The following is a 17,267-nucleotide window of genomic DNA, read 5'->3' on the forward strand; positions in this document are numbered from 1 at the left end:
GACTCTCCAATTTTTTCACATCCTTCTTGTGGGCCCAAAACTGGACACAGTTCTCCAGATGAGGCCTCACCAATGTTGAATAGAGGGGAATGATCATGTCCCTCGATGTGCTGGCAATGCTCCTACTTATAGAACCCTAAATGCTGTTAGCCTTCTTGGCAACAAGGGCACACTGTTGACTCACATCCAGCTTCTCGTCTACTGTAACCCCTAGGTCCTTTTCTGCAGAACTGCTTCCTAGCCATTCAGTCCCTAGTCTGTAACAGTGAATGGGATTCTTCCATCCTAATGCACGACTCTGCACTTGTCCTTGTTGAATCTCATCAGATTTCTTTTGGCCCAATCCTCTAATTTGTCTAGTTCCCACTGTATCCTATACCTACTCTCCAGCGTATCTACTACTCCTCCCAGTTTAGTGTCATCTACAAACTTGCTGAGGGTGCAGTTCACGCCATCCTCCAGATCATTAATGAAGATATTGAACAAAATCAGCTCCAGGACCAGCCCTTGGGGCACTTTGCTTGATACCGGCTGCTAACTAGACATGGAGCCATTGATCACTACCCATTGAGCCCAACGATCTAGCCAGCTTTCTATCCACCTTATAGTCCAGGTTGAGCCCATTTTCAGTTAAATATAACCCCTCACCTGCCCGATCCCCCCAGCAGCCTGACCACTGCCCCACAACCACCCCAAGGTAGTGCAGGGAATGGGAGACTCGGTTATGGTGCACTGGCAGAGCTATATGGGATGACGGCCCAGGGTTGAGGTTGCACGGGCTGCAGGTCAGGAGTGAAGGGCACCAGCAGGGCTGGGTGCGTGGGAGGGATGATGGGTGTCGCCGGGTCTCCTGCCCATGCCCCCTGTCCGGGGAGCCCCCAGAGGCACCATACTTGTGTCAGGACAGTAGCTCCAGCGCTCATCCTTGTCGTAGTTTGCCGTGGTGGCGCACCAGGGTAGACGACTCTTCAACTTCGTGCAGGCATGGAAGGTGGAGCCCTTGTACACGAAGGGGAAGAAGCAGGGCTCGCCGCCCGTGTTCCCGCCGTAGGCTGGGGGGAGAGAGACAGGGAGTGTCGGGGGTGGGGTGCCCTGAGGCCAGCGCAGATGGATGTGGACCCCTCACCCCACCCTGGGCAGAGCCTGGAGGAGGGTAAGGCCCACCAGAGATGGGGACCCTCTTGCCAACCTGCAAGTGTCTGACCCACAGACAGACATGGGCAGGGGTGTATTGGGCTAGACAGACAGAGGAACTGGGTGGCTCTGCCCTGCCCAGCTCTGGAGACGTCACTGGGGCAGGTGTCAGGAAGACAGTGGCTGAGCGCCTGGACATAGGTCAGACCCGCTAGATCCGGACTTGTGGGATCACAAACATGGAACATGGCGCTACTCCGTGCTGCTCAATGCTGCCCCCCATCCCCGGGCTGCCCTTTGTCCCTGAACTGTGCCCCTGCTACCCCTGCCCCCATCCCATCCCCCGGCTGCCTCTGTCCTATCTCTGTCCCCTGGCTTCCCTCCCACCCCGTCCCCTGGCTGTCCCCTTATCCTGTCCCTGTCTCACCCTTGGGCGCTCACCTTCCTCGGAGCAGAACCTGAAGGCCTTGTCCTGGTCGTAGCTGGCAGTGGTGGTGCACCAGGGCCGGTCGCTGTCCTCGGTTGTGCAGGCCGTGTAGACCTTGTCCTTGTAGGTGAAGGGGAAGACGCAGGGGGCAGGGTCCGCGCCTGGCCATGAACAAAGGGCAGAGATCAGAAAAGGGAGCAATGGCCTAGCAGGGAGAGCCCTGGGCCAGGGGTCATCAGGACGCCTGGGTTCTAGCCGCGGCTCAGGAAGGGAAGGGGGGGTGTTTAGTGGTTAGAGTGCAAGGGGTGGTGGTGTCTGGGAGCCAGGACTCCTGGGTTCTCTCCCTGGCTCAGGGAGGGGAGGGGACGGGCCTGGGGGGGGCGAGCTGGGTGCCAGGACTCCTGCTGTCCATCTCAGACCTCCTGCCAGGCGATATGTCTCTCATCGCTTCATAAAACACTCTGTGCTACTCTACACAATGACAGCGTGTCCCTCAGCACACACTGCACTACACATGCCACAACCCCCACACCACGATACTAGTCAACAACACACTGCTTCATAACACACAGTGTATACACTTCACAACAAAACAGTCCCCTGAACAGCACCATGCTGCTCCACAACATGGTCTGTTACACTTAACACCACACACCTACACAACAACAGACTGCTCCTCGGCACACACTCTCTTATACTGCACAGTGACACACTGCTGCAGAGACACACAGTCTACTACACTGCTCCACAATACAGACTCTATTACACTATACAACACACTACTCCATAACATGAACACTGCACTGCACTATAACACACTGCTCCACAACACAGACTCTACTACACTACACAACACACTGCTCCACAACATGCACTCTACTACACTAGACAACATGCACTTTACTACACTATGCAACACCACACTGCTCCACAACACAAGAATATACTGCTCCACAACATGCACTCTACTCCACACCACTTCAGAACATGCCCGCTACAACACACTGCTTCACAACATGCACTCTACTACACTACACAACAACACACTGCTCCACAACACACACTCTACTACACAACACAACATGCATTCTACTCCACTACACACCACACCACTTCTGAACATGCTCACTACAACATACTGCTCCACAACATGCATTCTACTACACAACATTACACACTGCTCCACAACACACATTCTACTACACATCAGTACCCTGCTGCACAGCCACACACCCTACCACACTACACACCAACACACACCGACCTGAGACATCCGCTGTCTCCCTTACCCTGGGTCCCCTTGCAGAGCAGTGCCAGGGCCCAGGCCAGGATGCACGTAGCTGCGGGTGAAGCCATTGTCCCGTCCACACTGCCCTGGCACCGGAGCCCCAGCCCCATATATACAGCCTCCCTTGGGGCTCCTCCCCTTGGATTCCCTGCTCACTAGATGGACTAGGAGAGGGGCTAAAGGGAAAAATCAGGGCTGGGGGGGTGGGGAGGAGTTAAGACCAGGGGTGAGGCGCTGGCAGAGGGTGACAGAGGTCAAAACCCAGCACAGGCAGGGGCTCAGGGGGCAACAGTTATCCAGTGGGACTGAGACACCCGTGTTTGCAAAAATAGGTTGTTGCGGGGGGCAGAGATTTTTTTATTTGAGCAAAGTGGCTTTTTGTACAGCCACATGAACTGAGCATGCCCAGTAACATCTTCTGAAGCCTCTGCCCTTCACCCTGCCCTTTTTAGCCATAAAATTCTGCTGACAGCTATTTACAGGAGTTAAAAAGTGGCAAAGGGAGCGAATCGGAGCAGGAGGGTGGCCAGGGTCTGAGCAGGGGGTGGAAATGGACTGATTGCGGAATGGGGAGGTCAAGCAGCTGGAGGCAGGATTAGGAGAGGGGCTAAAGGGCAAAATCAGGGCTGGGGGAGGAGGCGGAGTTAAGCTTGGGGTAAGGCACTGGAAGAGGGTGTCAGAGGGCAAAACCCAGCACAGGCAGGGGCACAGGGGGTAGCAGTTACCCCAGTGGGGGCGGGGAGGGGAGAAGGACTTTTTTATTTCCTCTCCCACAGACAGTGCCTCTCAGCATGGGCTTCTCAGGGCTGGGTTTTTAAAGGCACAGGCATCCCAATGCCTAGTCACTGCTCCCGGTAATCCACCTCGACGAGGGGATTAGCTCTGAGCCGAGCACTGGGAGCCGAGCCTGTCCACGCTAGCGCTTTAAAGTGCTCAAAATTGCTGTGCTCTTGGGTGTGTGTGTATGATTTTTCAGACCCCTGAGCCAGCAAGTTAGAGTGCTTTAACTTACCAGTGTAGATAATCCTCGAGACTTAAGTCAGTGAAATATTTTACACATATCCCCTCAGAAACAAAGAATCCCTTATCACTGTATCTGACTGCATAGAGTTTCCTAGCAGTTTCCCAAGTTGTCTTATCTGCTGCTGTGATTCCCTGAATTCCCTGAATTTTTAATTCTGTTTTTTTGTTCTTATTTTTAGAGCAGATGTTTATTCTGTTGGATCATCTGACTTCCAGTCTGACTGAATTTCTGGCCTAGTGTCAAAACTTTGTTTTGATTCAATCCACCAATGGGGATTGCATTTTTGCAACGGTTATTTTGCCTCTCAGTCCAGCCCTTAGTGTTTTTCCGCGTGCCATTGCTTGTGTGTACAACTTGATTCTCAAATATTCAATAAAGGCAGTATGCTGCCTCCGATAATGTCTTTCTCTCTGGAAAAAAAATCTAGTGTAATTTTTGCTGAAAATTAGAACTGCTGTGGTAGGTCAGACCAATAGTCCGCCTAATCTAGTATCCTGTCTTGTGACAGCAACCAGTGCCAGGAGCTTCTAAGGGAACGATCAGACCAGGCAATGACTCAGTGAACCATCCCATTGTCCACTCCCAGCATCTAGCAGTCGAAGGACGGTTTAGGGACATGCAGAGCATGGGCCTGCATCCCTGATTATCTTAGCTAATAGCCGATGTACTTATCCTGAGAGACTGATCTAATTATTTCTTCAAACCATTCATAGTTGTGCCTTTCAAAATATAATGACCACACATCTACAACCCCAAGATACCTTGACAACCACAAAAATTCTAAAATCGTAAGTTATACACCCTGAAGTCAAGAAATTTTAATAAATCCATGATATCTTTTTTTATGTGCCTCTTCGTTCCTTAGCCTGTAGGGTGCAGTAAGGCCAGTTCCATGCCTTGAGCCTAAACCCTTGAATGAATCTTAGTCTGCTCTCATACTGTTCCTGTTACCTCTCCCGAACACTTCAAATACTTAAGGCCATACCTACACTTCAAGCATTTGTTAACTTAAGTTATGTCACTACGGTTGCTATGTCACTTGTGTGCATGCCTCCTGGACTCCTTGTCTCTGCAGTCAGGGTACTCACCAGAAGCACTTGTATAGATCATAGTGAGGTGCACCATGAATAGATATCCCACTGTCCACCCATAGTATTTTGGGAAGCTTTGGTTTGGCAGTGGATGCTGGGTACCAAACAGGTCGGACAGGGGTTGTTGTCACCATGGAATCCAACTTCCCATAATGCATTGTTAACCATACATTAATTTTATATGTATCTGATGCATAAACATAGACATAAAGTTTACGCCTTTTTTTTCTAAACCCACAAACCTGCCTGGCCTTCCTCACTGTCTGCCATCTCACACAGAATCATGGAGCTTGCATGGCTCTGCACTATAGTCATGAACTTTTCAACCCAAAGGTGCATGCTCCTGTACTATTTGCAGAGCAGCAAACATACACGTGGGGTGTGACATTATATGCTATATTCTTTATGAAAATATGCTTATGATATGAATATGACATAGCTAATATATACTTTATGCAAGATGGCTGATGTGAGGTATCATTGCAAGACTTAAGACCTATTGACTATGTATATCCAATCTGTATGCATGTAACGTTTGTATCTGAGGTTAGAAATATTGACTATGTCTCTGTATTTCAAATGTGCTCTGTTGGATGAGGCCAGACAATGTTAGTGGCTTATTGAAGGAATGGCCAAAGACATAAAGATTACCCCAGGAACTGTGTGCAATAGAAACTTCTCAACGATATACAATCTATACAATGTGCTTTCCATTGGGGACTACTTGATCGAGATCAGATACCTCAACACAGTGGGTGCTGTTTGACGCAGGTCACAGCAAAAGAGCCTTCCAGAAAGTGGGGGGAGGAAAGAAAAGGTGGACAATGACAAAGTGAGGGGACCTCACTCTCCCCTACAAGAACAACCTGGAAACACCTGAGGTACAAAGACTGAACAGTGAGAAGTGATTGTCTCAGCAATCTGGATGATGGGAAGACAGACACTTCAGCTCGAAAAGGAATGCACAAAGGAATGCTAGAAAAGGGACTCTGACAGCTCCAGTCATAAATGTTGATCAGGCTGGTAAAAATTCCAGTCGGCGGCACAGCGGGGCTAAGGCAGACTCCAAGCCTTCTGTGGCTCTGCACACCCCTCGGAAGTAATGCCATGTCCTCCCTCCAGCTCCTAGGCTCACAGGCAGCCAGGTCGTTCTGTGCGCTGCGCTTTCCCTTCCAAAGTCACTGACTTCGAAGTTCCCATTGGCCAGGAACCATGACCAATGGGAGCTGCAGTGGAGGCGCTTGTGGATGGGGCAGCATGCAGAGCCATCTGGATGCACCTCCGAGTAGGAGGTGGAGGGGGGTTGCTGCTGCTTCCAGTAGGCACCTGAGGTAAGCGCCACCCACAACCTGCACCCCTCACTCCCTCTCATTCCCAATGCCCAGCCCCAGCCCTGATCCTCCTCCTGTCCTCCAAACCCCTTGCCTCTAGCCCAGAGCACCCTTCTGCACACCAAGCCCCATCTCCAGCCCCCATGAGCCCCCCCCCCAGATATCTCACCCTCTGCCCCAGCCTGGAGACCCCTCCTGCACCCTGAACCCCTCATTTCTGGCACCACTGTGGAACCCACATCCCTAGGCCAGAACCCGTACCCCCTCCTGCACACCAACCCCCTGAGCCAGCCCTGTGAAAACAGTGAGTGAGGGTGGGGGAGTGTGAGCCACAGGGGGAAGGGGAATGTAGGGAGAAGTGGGAGAGGCCTTGGCAAAGGGGCCCAGCAGGGGTGAGGCCTCAGAGCAGGGGCAGAGCGGGGCAAGGGTGTTTGATTTTGTGTGAGTGGAAAGTTGGCAACCCTAGTCCCACCACCTTCACAGCATACCTAGCGCCTTTACAAGCAAGGAGAGAGCAATCTCTCGCTCCCTCTCACTGCCTGCTTCCCCCCTTTTCACCTCCTTCCTGGGCCTATTTGTGAGCCCTGGAGAAGGACTTAGACCTTCTGCCCTGCCCCACCCACAAAGTAGACACAGGTCTGCCTCCTCAGCTCCAGTCTGCTCTGCCTGATTGGAGGGGCTGTGAACAGAGTGCTGACTCGGGGTTTCTTACCTAGCACTCTGTTGCACCTCCATATGAAGGCACTATAATGACGTATTTCTCAGTTACATGACAAAAGAGTGTGAAATATAAATATTAGCAAAAAAGCCCAATTTTTATCTTTATTTCTCAAGTATGTTATCCAGTGTATCCTACAAACAACAACCCATACATGTTCATTGAGCAATGACTTGTAATTAAAAATTTTTATTTAACGTCTATGCCTAGTCAAATATTGAAATCACACCCACCCACCCATTAGAAAAGGCAGGATGACCCATACTGTATTCAGATCGTGTGTATATGCCTTATAATGAATCCATGACTTTGAAAATATCTGATCATTGCTTAAGTGCAGCAGGCGATGTCGTCATCATCACATCTCCATCTTCTCTGTTATCAGACGGGACACTTTTCCTTTCTGCCAACGGAAGAAAGGTGGTTGTTGTGCACACCATGAAACAAGCCCTACAACTCTTTGAACGGTATCATGACAATCCATGGGGTGGATATCAAGGAATAGTCAAAATAACAATGGCCATGAGCAGGGTCGATGGAAGGAAGTTTTGCGCCCTATGCAAAACTTCCACTTTGCACCCCTCCTCCCAGCCCTGTGGCAGCTCCCCGCCCTCCCCCCCCACCCTGAGGCACCCCAATGGCAGCTCCCCACCCCCCCGGCCCAGGCAGCCCTGCAGCACCTCCCAACCCCAGCTCACCTCTGCTCTGCATCCTACCCGAGCTCGCTGCCCCCGCCCTAATTCTCCTCCCAGGCTTGCGGGCCAAACAGCTGATTGGCGTTGCAAGCCTGGGAGGCGGGAGAAGTGGAGCAGCAACGGCGTGCTCGGGGAGGAACCGCTGTAAGAAAAAATTGAGGGCACCACTTTTTGGCGTCCCCAAATCTTGGCACCGTAGGCAACCGCCTAGTTCGCCTTAATGGTAGCACTGGCCCAGGCCACGAGTGGAAGATACTATTAGCCTGGGATGACAAAAGACATCACGATTGGGTCTGTACTGGAATAAAACTAAATCCTGTAATATTTACTTTACATTGCAAAGAACAGTAACTAGAGATTTGCTGCAAAATGTACAATCCCTTCCCTTGCAACAACACTTTCATATAAGAAATTTAATGTCATCCTATTATTCTGCGTACACTACATAGGTTTTGCGATGTCTGCATTGCCAGGAAGTGGGAAGTGAAATAAATCTTGCTACCACCTTGCAAAGCATAAAGGTGAGTTTTGGACTCTGACACATCTACAAACTTTCTTCAGATTTTCCTTTTCCCTTCCTTCCAGTGTCAAAGCATCAGGAATGTTTTTAGTGCGGACAGCTTATACATTATATCAATGAGGCCTTTAATTCCCAATGCATGCAATGCGTGGGAATGGCACAACAGAGTGCAGCTCTGAGCTGTATTGCTCCTTGCGCTACCATATTTCCGCAGATTTATTATTATATCATTTTTCTTACAAGTTTTCCTGTATTTTTTTTCACTTCATTTGGTTTATTTCTTTATGTTCTGAATTGTTATGATAGTGTGGTTTCTTACAAGCCAACATATCAGTAACTGCTACCAGTAGCACACTCCTATCAGCGTCCATGACAATGAACACATCACAGTGTCTGGTTCCTGCCACCAAGGGCTGGGAAAAGCAGTGGAGGGGGCTGCGGGTCGGGATTGAGGAGCACTGGTGGAGTTCAGGGAGCGGGATGTGACGGGGAGGAGAGCAGGGCTGGGTCAGCAGGAGGGGTATGGGACGAGTCTGAGAGACACTGTAACAGCTGGGGTGTGGCGGAGCAGGGCTGAGATAGCAGGGGATGTGCAGGGCCGGCCTTAGGGAAAATGAATCTGTATTTTGGTGCCCCTCCCATCACTCCTGGCCCCCACAGGCTCCTTGGGCTCCCCCCCCATCACCTCTGGGCTCTGCTGCCTCCCCCAGTGTTTAATTTGTATTGAAAGAGCTGCCAGAGCTCAGCCTGGGCACAAATTAAGCACTGGCAGGGTGGTCTGACACTGGTGGGTGCTGGGCGGGCGCCAAGCTCTGAAGGCAACACCACAGCGAGCAGCAGCGCAGACGTAAGGGTGGCCTGGTACATGGCATATTGCCACCCTTACGTCTGCGCTGCTGCTGTGGCTTGTGGTGCCTGACGCTCGGCACGCGGCTCAAAGTGGGATTTGTGCTGTCACACGGTGGGGGTTGCATCCTGCCAAAGCCCACAGCCTCCTGCAGCCCTCTGGCTCACCGGGGCACCATTTCAGATTTTGAGGGGGAGAGGGAGGAAACTTTAACCATGATTCCAGGGACTACTTAGGCACCTGAAGATGCTATGGCAGTGGTGGGCAACTTGCGGCCTGTCAGGGCAAGCTGCTAGCTGGCCGCCAGACCATTTGTTTACATTTGCATAGCCAATGGGAAGTAGGGGTGGCCGTGCAAATGTAAACAAACAGTCTGGGGGCCCGCCAAGGGCTTGCACTGATGGACCATGTGTGACCCATATGTTGCCCGCCACTGCTCTAGATTTTTTGCAGATAATTTAGGAATTAGGTAACAGGAGCACTTTATCTAATTGTTGTAAAAAGAAAGAAAAACTATATACAGACTCCAATTAAAGCCACATTTAAAGTTTATATGTAAATTTAGAACAATGAGGAGACAATACAGCAAGGTATTCCCAATCCCAAGCCTTGAGGTATCAGTTCTGGAGCTTTAACACGGATATCAGAAACATAACTTTGACTCTTTCCTGGATCACATCCTTTCACAGCCTCCAAGACAGAAATCAGGTCCCTGGTGCGGTTGGCACCATTCCACGGCAAACGTGAGGAACATGAGCACTGACTAGGAAAGTTCACATGCCCCAGTGTCATGATTGCCTGAGTATATTTACTTTCCACCAAGCAAACAGGCTGCAGGGAATGGCTCACTGGCGACTGGTGCTCAGGAGGAAAGCGTCCGTGACAATGAACTCACCACAGCGTACGGTTCCTGCCCTTCGTTTTCCATTTTCTTTTTTGTTTCATTTAATTTTTCCTAGGACTTTATCCGTGTTTATTACCACCACAACATAAACAGGTGAAAATCAGAGTAAAAACTATTAATCATTTTTCTTGGTAAATATCAGGGTTTATTTTGATGGACAGAAGGACAGTGGAAAAAAAAACATGCAGTGAATAGATGAATGGAATTCAATGTGTTTTGCTGCAGAACTAAAACAGAACTCAAATCTCTTTGCCACCTCAGAGTTGAAGGAAACAATACATCCCTAATCCCCAAATAAACCTTTTCATTTGAATAAACAGTTTAATGTTGTAGACTTAGAAAAATTAGCTTGTAAATACGTAACCCTTGTGGCAGGTGAAGCCAGCAGCAACAAGGGCCTGGTTCAGTATCTAGGGGTTCCTTTTCAACTGTGTAGCAAAAACTTTCAATAAAAGGAGGGGCTCATAAACAAAATACACGATCAAAAGACCCATCCCCAAATAAGTTTCCACTTCCCTGAGGGTCTTAAGTTCCGTAACCCAAAATTCCCTTTAATGTGTCCATCCCTTTGTCGGGGTTATCTCTATCCCAGACTTTTCAGGTTCGTTGTCTGACCGCAAAGAGAGATAGTAACCCAGGAAAGTCCAAATACCAAGTTCTTTATTAATGCATGGACACATCAACAAAGAACCAGCCCGTTCTCCACACAGAACCAGCCCCCACTTCTGCGGATTCAAACTGTGTTTTATTAGCTGCGCCGTCGCGTCATCACTTACATTGCATCATCACTGTACCTTTCCAGTTATATTTCCTAGCATACAAAACAAAGAACAACTGTTATTTCTTCATTATCTTCATAGTTAGCACAAAAAAGTACGTTACTTCACAAAGCTTCTTCAAGCATTTTTCCCAGCCTCCGCAAGCACTGTCTTATCTAACAAGGTCATACAGTCAGAACCAGGCAAGCGCCTGACTGTTTCAGCTAGTATATTTTTTTTTCTTCAGTAGGCCTTGCTGTGTTAAACTCATCACCTTCTCTGTACCCTACTCGCAGTTGCTGTCCTTGGCCAGGGCAGCCACACAGTTCAGAGGTTCATCCGCAGAGTTCACCTCCCACCCTGTGTGGAAGGCAGGGGCAGGGGGTAAGGAGGCACCTTACACACTCCATTGCTCAGGCACTCGCTCATCGCCTCAATGGCCAAGGTTCTGCTGGGCTCTGCTCTGGTCGTCTCCACTAGTTTCTCTGCTGGCTGCTTGCCACACTGCTCCACCAAGATGTCTTCACACACACCCCCCCCCCACCGTTAACACAATTCTCAGCAATTTCAGCTGCTATTGGGGGAGCCTCACGGCCGGTGCACATTGGTCTGTCTTGCAATAGAGACACTGTCTCAAAGCAGGTCTAATACTTAGATGTAGGTATCAGTGACTTCAGCTCTGCAGCATATAACAAGACTCTCAATTGAGTCTAAATTAGCTCTGTTGTTGTACCATGGAGAGAGAACAAGTCAAATAGTATCTAGGCCTGTAGCGAAGTGAGACTCACCAGGATAGCGCCTCCTGCTGATCATCTTGGGAATTAGCTCTTGTTCAGCCCAGAGCACCCTCTGCAGGCTAATGTCTCACCTGCCGCTGGCCCCATGTCCGTCCCAGACTCCGGGGCCCTTGACCTCGGGGTTCTGTCCCAGCAGTATCCCCTCATTCTGAGTCTCCTTTCCCAGGGGAACCCCCAACCCTCTAAACCCACCTTGCCTCAGTGGCTGCTGCCAGTCATCATCTAGGCCCCGCTCACGGGGGCAGACTGCAGTCTGTAATGGCCACTCATCATTGGCAAGAGATTAAGACCTGCTGCCTTTGCCTATTCCCAGGTTGTATCTCTGCAGCCCTAGTACCTCTGTCGGCCTTCAACAAGGCCTGCAGCCTGGGGTTTTACCAGGCTGGAGCTCCCCAGCTCCCTTGCCCTATTCCCCAGCACTGCTCCAGTTCAGGTACTTTCCTCTCAGGCAGCTAGCCCTTCGCCCTCCAGGGCTGGAGAGAGACTCCTCCACCTCCTGGCCTCCAGACCTCTTATCAGGGCCAACTACTCACTCAGCTGTTTTCATGGCTTTTCCCAGCCACTATGACTTGCAGTCTTAATGCAGCATCTTCTGCTAAGCACCCAGGAGATGATGACGGCTAGCAGCCTTAATGCAGCATCTTCTGCTAAGCACCCAGGAGATGACGACGGCTAGCAGCCTTAATGCAGCATCTTCTGCTAAGCACCCAGGGGATGACAACAGCTAGCAGCCATACTGCACCGTCTGCTGCCAGCCTAAGATGTAAAGGATAGATGGAGTGGATCAAAACAAGAAACAGAGCAGATTTGTTTTGTATTCATTTGCTCTCTCTTACCTCCATGAAATAAACAGCCTGCTAAACCCAGGGTTTTGAGTTCGATCCTTGAGGGGGCCGTTCTGAGTGATGGTTGTTTGTGTTTCTCCTTGATGCAAAGCCTCCGCCTTTGTGGATTTTAATTCCTCGTAAGCCATGTCGTCAGTCGCCCCTCTCTCTGTCAGAGCAAAGGCAGACAATCGTTTTGCGCCTTTTTTCAGTGCAGGCACCATACCACGGCAAGCATGGAGCCCACTCTGCTCAGCGCAGCAGTGATGAACATTGTAAACACCTCGCACATTATTGTGTAGTTTATGCTGAACCAGAACCTGGAAAACCAGGCGAGAAGGAGGAGACAGCAGCGCGGCGACGAGAGCAATGAGGACATGGACACAGAATTCTCTCAAACTGCGGGCCCCGGCGCTTTGGAGATCATGCTGTTAATGGGGTAGGCTCATGCCGTGGAACACCAATTCTGGGCTCGGGAAACAAGCACAAACTGGTGGGACCACATAGTGTTGCAGGTGTAGGACAATTCCCAGTGGCTGCGACACTTTCGCATGTGTAAGAGGACTGTTGCCCCCTTGCTAACATTCAGTGGGGGTGTTTTGGTTGGCTTGCTCCCAGCACTAAAAGAGGAGGGCTGATAGATCAGAAATGAATGTGGCACCGTGTCTCTCCGCTCTACGCCAATTAAAACAATTGCCACTTACAGAAACATTGGGAAATTTGTCACATCCCCAAGGGTTTCATTATAGGTCCATTTCGCAGTTGCGTGATCCCTCGTTGCTGTAGCGATCAGACCGAATGCCTCAAGGAAGCTCTCCGCACACTGCAATGCACAGGGCACTGCACTCTTTTAATAATGCCCATTGTGATTTAGCTGAGCCTTTAAAAGTTGCATTGGGGCTGCTAACTTGGACCCCCTCTGGAGACACACGCTCACATGGCATCTCTTCTTCAGCATTGATTATGGCCAGACAGGATTGCTTCTGAAACCCTCTCCAAGTCACGGATGTGATTACTACAGAGTGATATTCATGGTGGATGGACCACTAGTCAATTTGATAGCCAGTGGGCTCAACACACCAGCAGTCAAGCCGTTGCCAAGTCAGGCCTCGTCTACACATGGATTTGGTACTGGTAGAAACTTCTTGGTTAGGGGTGTGATTTTCAAACCAGTGCGACAGCTAGAGTGGATACAGTTAGAACCAGTATAAAAGTGCCTTCTACTGGTATAATTGATTTCCCTTCTATGCAAGAATAGCTACACTGCTATGACACACCTTTTTAGCAATAGAACTAAGGCCTGGATTATGGCTGAAAATTAGACTGACCTACCTCCGCCACTCAGGGCTGTGAAGAGTTGTGCCCTGAGCACTGTAGTTACATCAACCTTGACGTTCCCTTGAGGCCCTGCTCCTGCACTGCTTTTTCCTCCAAAATCCTGCCCCCGCTCACTCCTTTCTGCCCCCTCCCCTCCCATTGCTTACCCTTGTGATCAGTAAAAAATAGGAGGGCCCCTCTGGCACCCCCGTTCTGGTGCCCTGATTAACGACATTTGACGGGGAAACCCAGTGCTATGGCACTAAAGCAGCCTGGCTACAGAGCCAGTGCAGCAACTGTAGTGTAGAAGTGGTCTCAAAAATCCACACAGGGGCCCTGCACTGCACTGTGTATACTGGGACAGTGAAAACAGTCCCGCTTTTGTGTGTAGACGAGACCTGGGGCTTGAACGCCATCTTCTAAACCAACTGCTTTGTCTCTGAAGTAGGTGTCCAGGGATCATAGTAATGAACTTGGTGTAAAACCTAGATAGATACATTCCCAAATGCTTCTTCACCACAGGTCCACATAAACCCCTCGTCAGACCTAGAATGCAAATTATTACACAAACAAACGAACTTTCCTTGGGTTTTCATGGAAAGAAGGCAGGGTTGGGAGGTCGAGCGCTTTTGGGTGTTTTCAGTGGTGGTGAAGGGACACGTGTACTGTGGGTGTGTCTACACTGGTCTCAACCAGGCCTCAGTGTGCAGTATAGATCCACCCACAGTACATGTGTCCCTTCACCAGCACTGAATATACTCAAAAGCACTCGACCTCCCAACCCTGCCTCCTTTCCATGAAAACCCAAGGAAAGTTTGTTTGCTTGTGTAATATGTCCCTAGGAGAGTTTGATTTACAAATCTTTACTCCGTGAATTTTTGATATTTGATGTTGACAATTTGTGTTTTAATGGGTATAATTTTTGAATCTCAGCGTCAACTGTCACTAAATAATTTGCACAACTGTGAAAATTTAAATAGATAAAAATTGAAAGCAAATTATTTAAAATGAACATCAATATCATCTGCTGAAATGATAAAAAAACTGTAAAACATCTCATTCTGCCAAGCCTAATTATAGGGTAGTTTATGCCCTAAAGGATGAGGTTTTACAGCACTTCAGGAGCTCCTGTAATCTATTTAGTGTCTCTATGATGGGGTCTAAATTAGCTGTTACCACTCAAGAGAGAGCTCCTGGAGTAACTGTAGATAGTTCTCTTAAAACAGCCTCTCAATGTGCAGCGGCAGTCAAAAAGGTGAACAGAATGCTGGGAATAATTAAGAAAGGGATAGATAATAGGACAGAAAATATCATGTTGCCTCTATATAAATCCATGGTACGTCCACATCTTGAATACTGTGTGAAGATGTGGTCACCTCATCTCAACAAAGATATGTTGGAACTGGAAAAGATTCAGAAAAGAGCAACAAAAATGATTAGGGGTATGGAACGGCTGCCATATGAGGAGAGATTAATAAAGCTGGAACTTTTCAGCTTGGAAAAGAGACAGCTAAGGGGAGATGTGATTGAAGTCTATAAAATAATGACTCATGTCGAGAAATTAGATAAGGAAGTGTTGTTTACTCCTTCTCATAACACAAGAGCTAGAGGGTCACCAAATGAAATGAAGAGGCAGCAGGTTTAAAACAAATGAAAGGAAGTATTTCTTCACACAACACACAGTCAACCTGTGGAACTCCTTGCCAGAGGATGTTTTGAAGGCAAAGACCATAAAAGCGTTCAAAATAAGAACTAAATAAATTCATGAAGGACAGGTCCATCAATGGCTATTAGCCAGGATGCGCAGGGATGGTGTCTCTTGCCTCTGTTTGCCAGAAGCTGGGAATGGGCGACAGGGGATGGATCACTTGATGATTCTCTGTTCTGTTCACTCTTGGGCACCTGGTACTGGCCACTGTCGGAAGACAGGATATTGGGCTAGATGGACCCTAGGTCTGACCCAGTATGGTCATTCTTATGCTCTTATGTTCTTCTTTTCTATTGTAACTCTGCTGAGGAAGTTTCCATGGAAACTAGTTTTCCATGGAAAATGCAGCTTCTGCAAATTTGAAAATTTCCATTGGAAAATTCAGACTTTTTTTCTGAAACAAATGTATTGTATTTTTTTTTATTTTGTTTCACAGGAAATGTTGCCTTTTTTTTTGCTTGCTTTCTGGTTTGGCACAAAAAACACTTTTTACAAAAAAAAATTGCAGGATTTCCCACAGCATGGAAATTCCAAATATCGATCTTCCATAGTTCCCAGTATCTCATGACCACGAAAACATTGGCACAGTGAGAGTGGTTCTGAAGAGAAGAAGGCTGGAAGTGCAACATAGCTTGGCTGTGTACAGTGGAATGGGATGTGAAGAGTGAAAATATAAAGGCAGGCTAGGGAACAATTATGGTAGTTCCATCCAGGTGGTACCATTATGGGCATCCCTTTGTTTGACTGTTTGTTTAACTTGTTGCTCCTACAAAGAGAGATGTACAATAGGCTCTCAAGACAACTTTCCAAAACTCCATCAGTTTGGGACATTTAAGAACCAGGGGTCACCCAATGAAATGAATAGGCAGCTGGTTTAAAACAAAGGGAAGTACTTCTTCACCCACCACATAGACCACCCGTAGAACTTGTTCCCAGGGGAGGTGGTGAAGGCCAAAAGTGTAAGTGGATTCAAAAAAGAGTTACAGCAGTTCATGGAGAAATAGATCCATTAGTGGTTACTAGCCAAGATGGTCAGGGATGCAACCCCATGCTCTTGGTGTCCCTCAGCCTCTGGCTGCTAGATGCTGGGAGTGGATGACAGGATGAACCACTTGATGATTGCCTGTTTTGTTCGTTCCCTCTGGGGTGCCTGGCACTGGCCACTGTCAGAAGACAAGATACTGGGCTGGATGGACCATTGGTCTGTGTACCGGGGTGGTTACCCGCTACAGCCCTGACAGGGTAGAAGCCACCCCTGGGAGAGGGCTCGGGGCTAGGAGAAAAAGCTCAAGCTGACTGGGGAAGGAGCTACCAATCAGGGCAGCTGGGCCTTTTAAGAAGGCCAGAGCAGCCAGAAGCTGAGCAGAGTCTCTCCTCTAGCAGTGGAGGGAGACTGGCCTGGCTGCAGGGAAGTAAGAAGGCACCTGGGAGTGAAGCAGGGCTGGGGAAGAGCCAGAGGAGCAGGGGAGCTCTAGGCTGGCAACTCCCCAGGCTGCAGGGCCTGATTCCAGGCCCAGAGAGGTACTGGGTGGTAGAAGAAGGCAGAAGCTCAAACCTCCTTGCTTGTGATGAGTGGCTTTTATACTGCAGTCTGTCCCAGTGAGTGGGGGCTAGGTAAAGACTGGCAGTAGCCTGACTGAAGTGAGGTGGGGGTAGTGGGTGGGGGCTCCCTGGGGAAGGGAGACCTACAGAGATTGTTGGGGTATTGCCAGGGGGCAGCACCTCAGAGAGAACAGGGGTCCGGGAGGGACACAGGGGCCAGCTGTGGTGGATCACCGACCTGCAGAGGGTGCTCCGGGCTGGAAAACAAGCTAATTCCCTGAGAGACCAGCAGGAGGCGCCACTGGGTGAGTCTGCACCTGGTTACAGTCTGACCCAGTGTGG

The sequence above is a fragment of the Chelonoidis abingdonii genome, chromosome 11 (assembly GCF_003597395.2).
Source record: "Chelonoidis abingdonii isolate Lonesome George chromosome 11, CheloAbing_2.0, whole genome shotgun sequence".
Lineage (NCBI taxonomy): Eukaryota > Metazoa > Chordata > Testudines > Testudinidae > Chelonoidis > Chelonoidis abingdonii.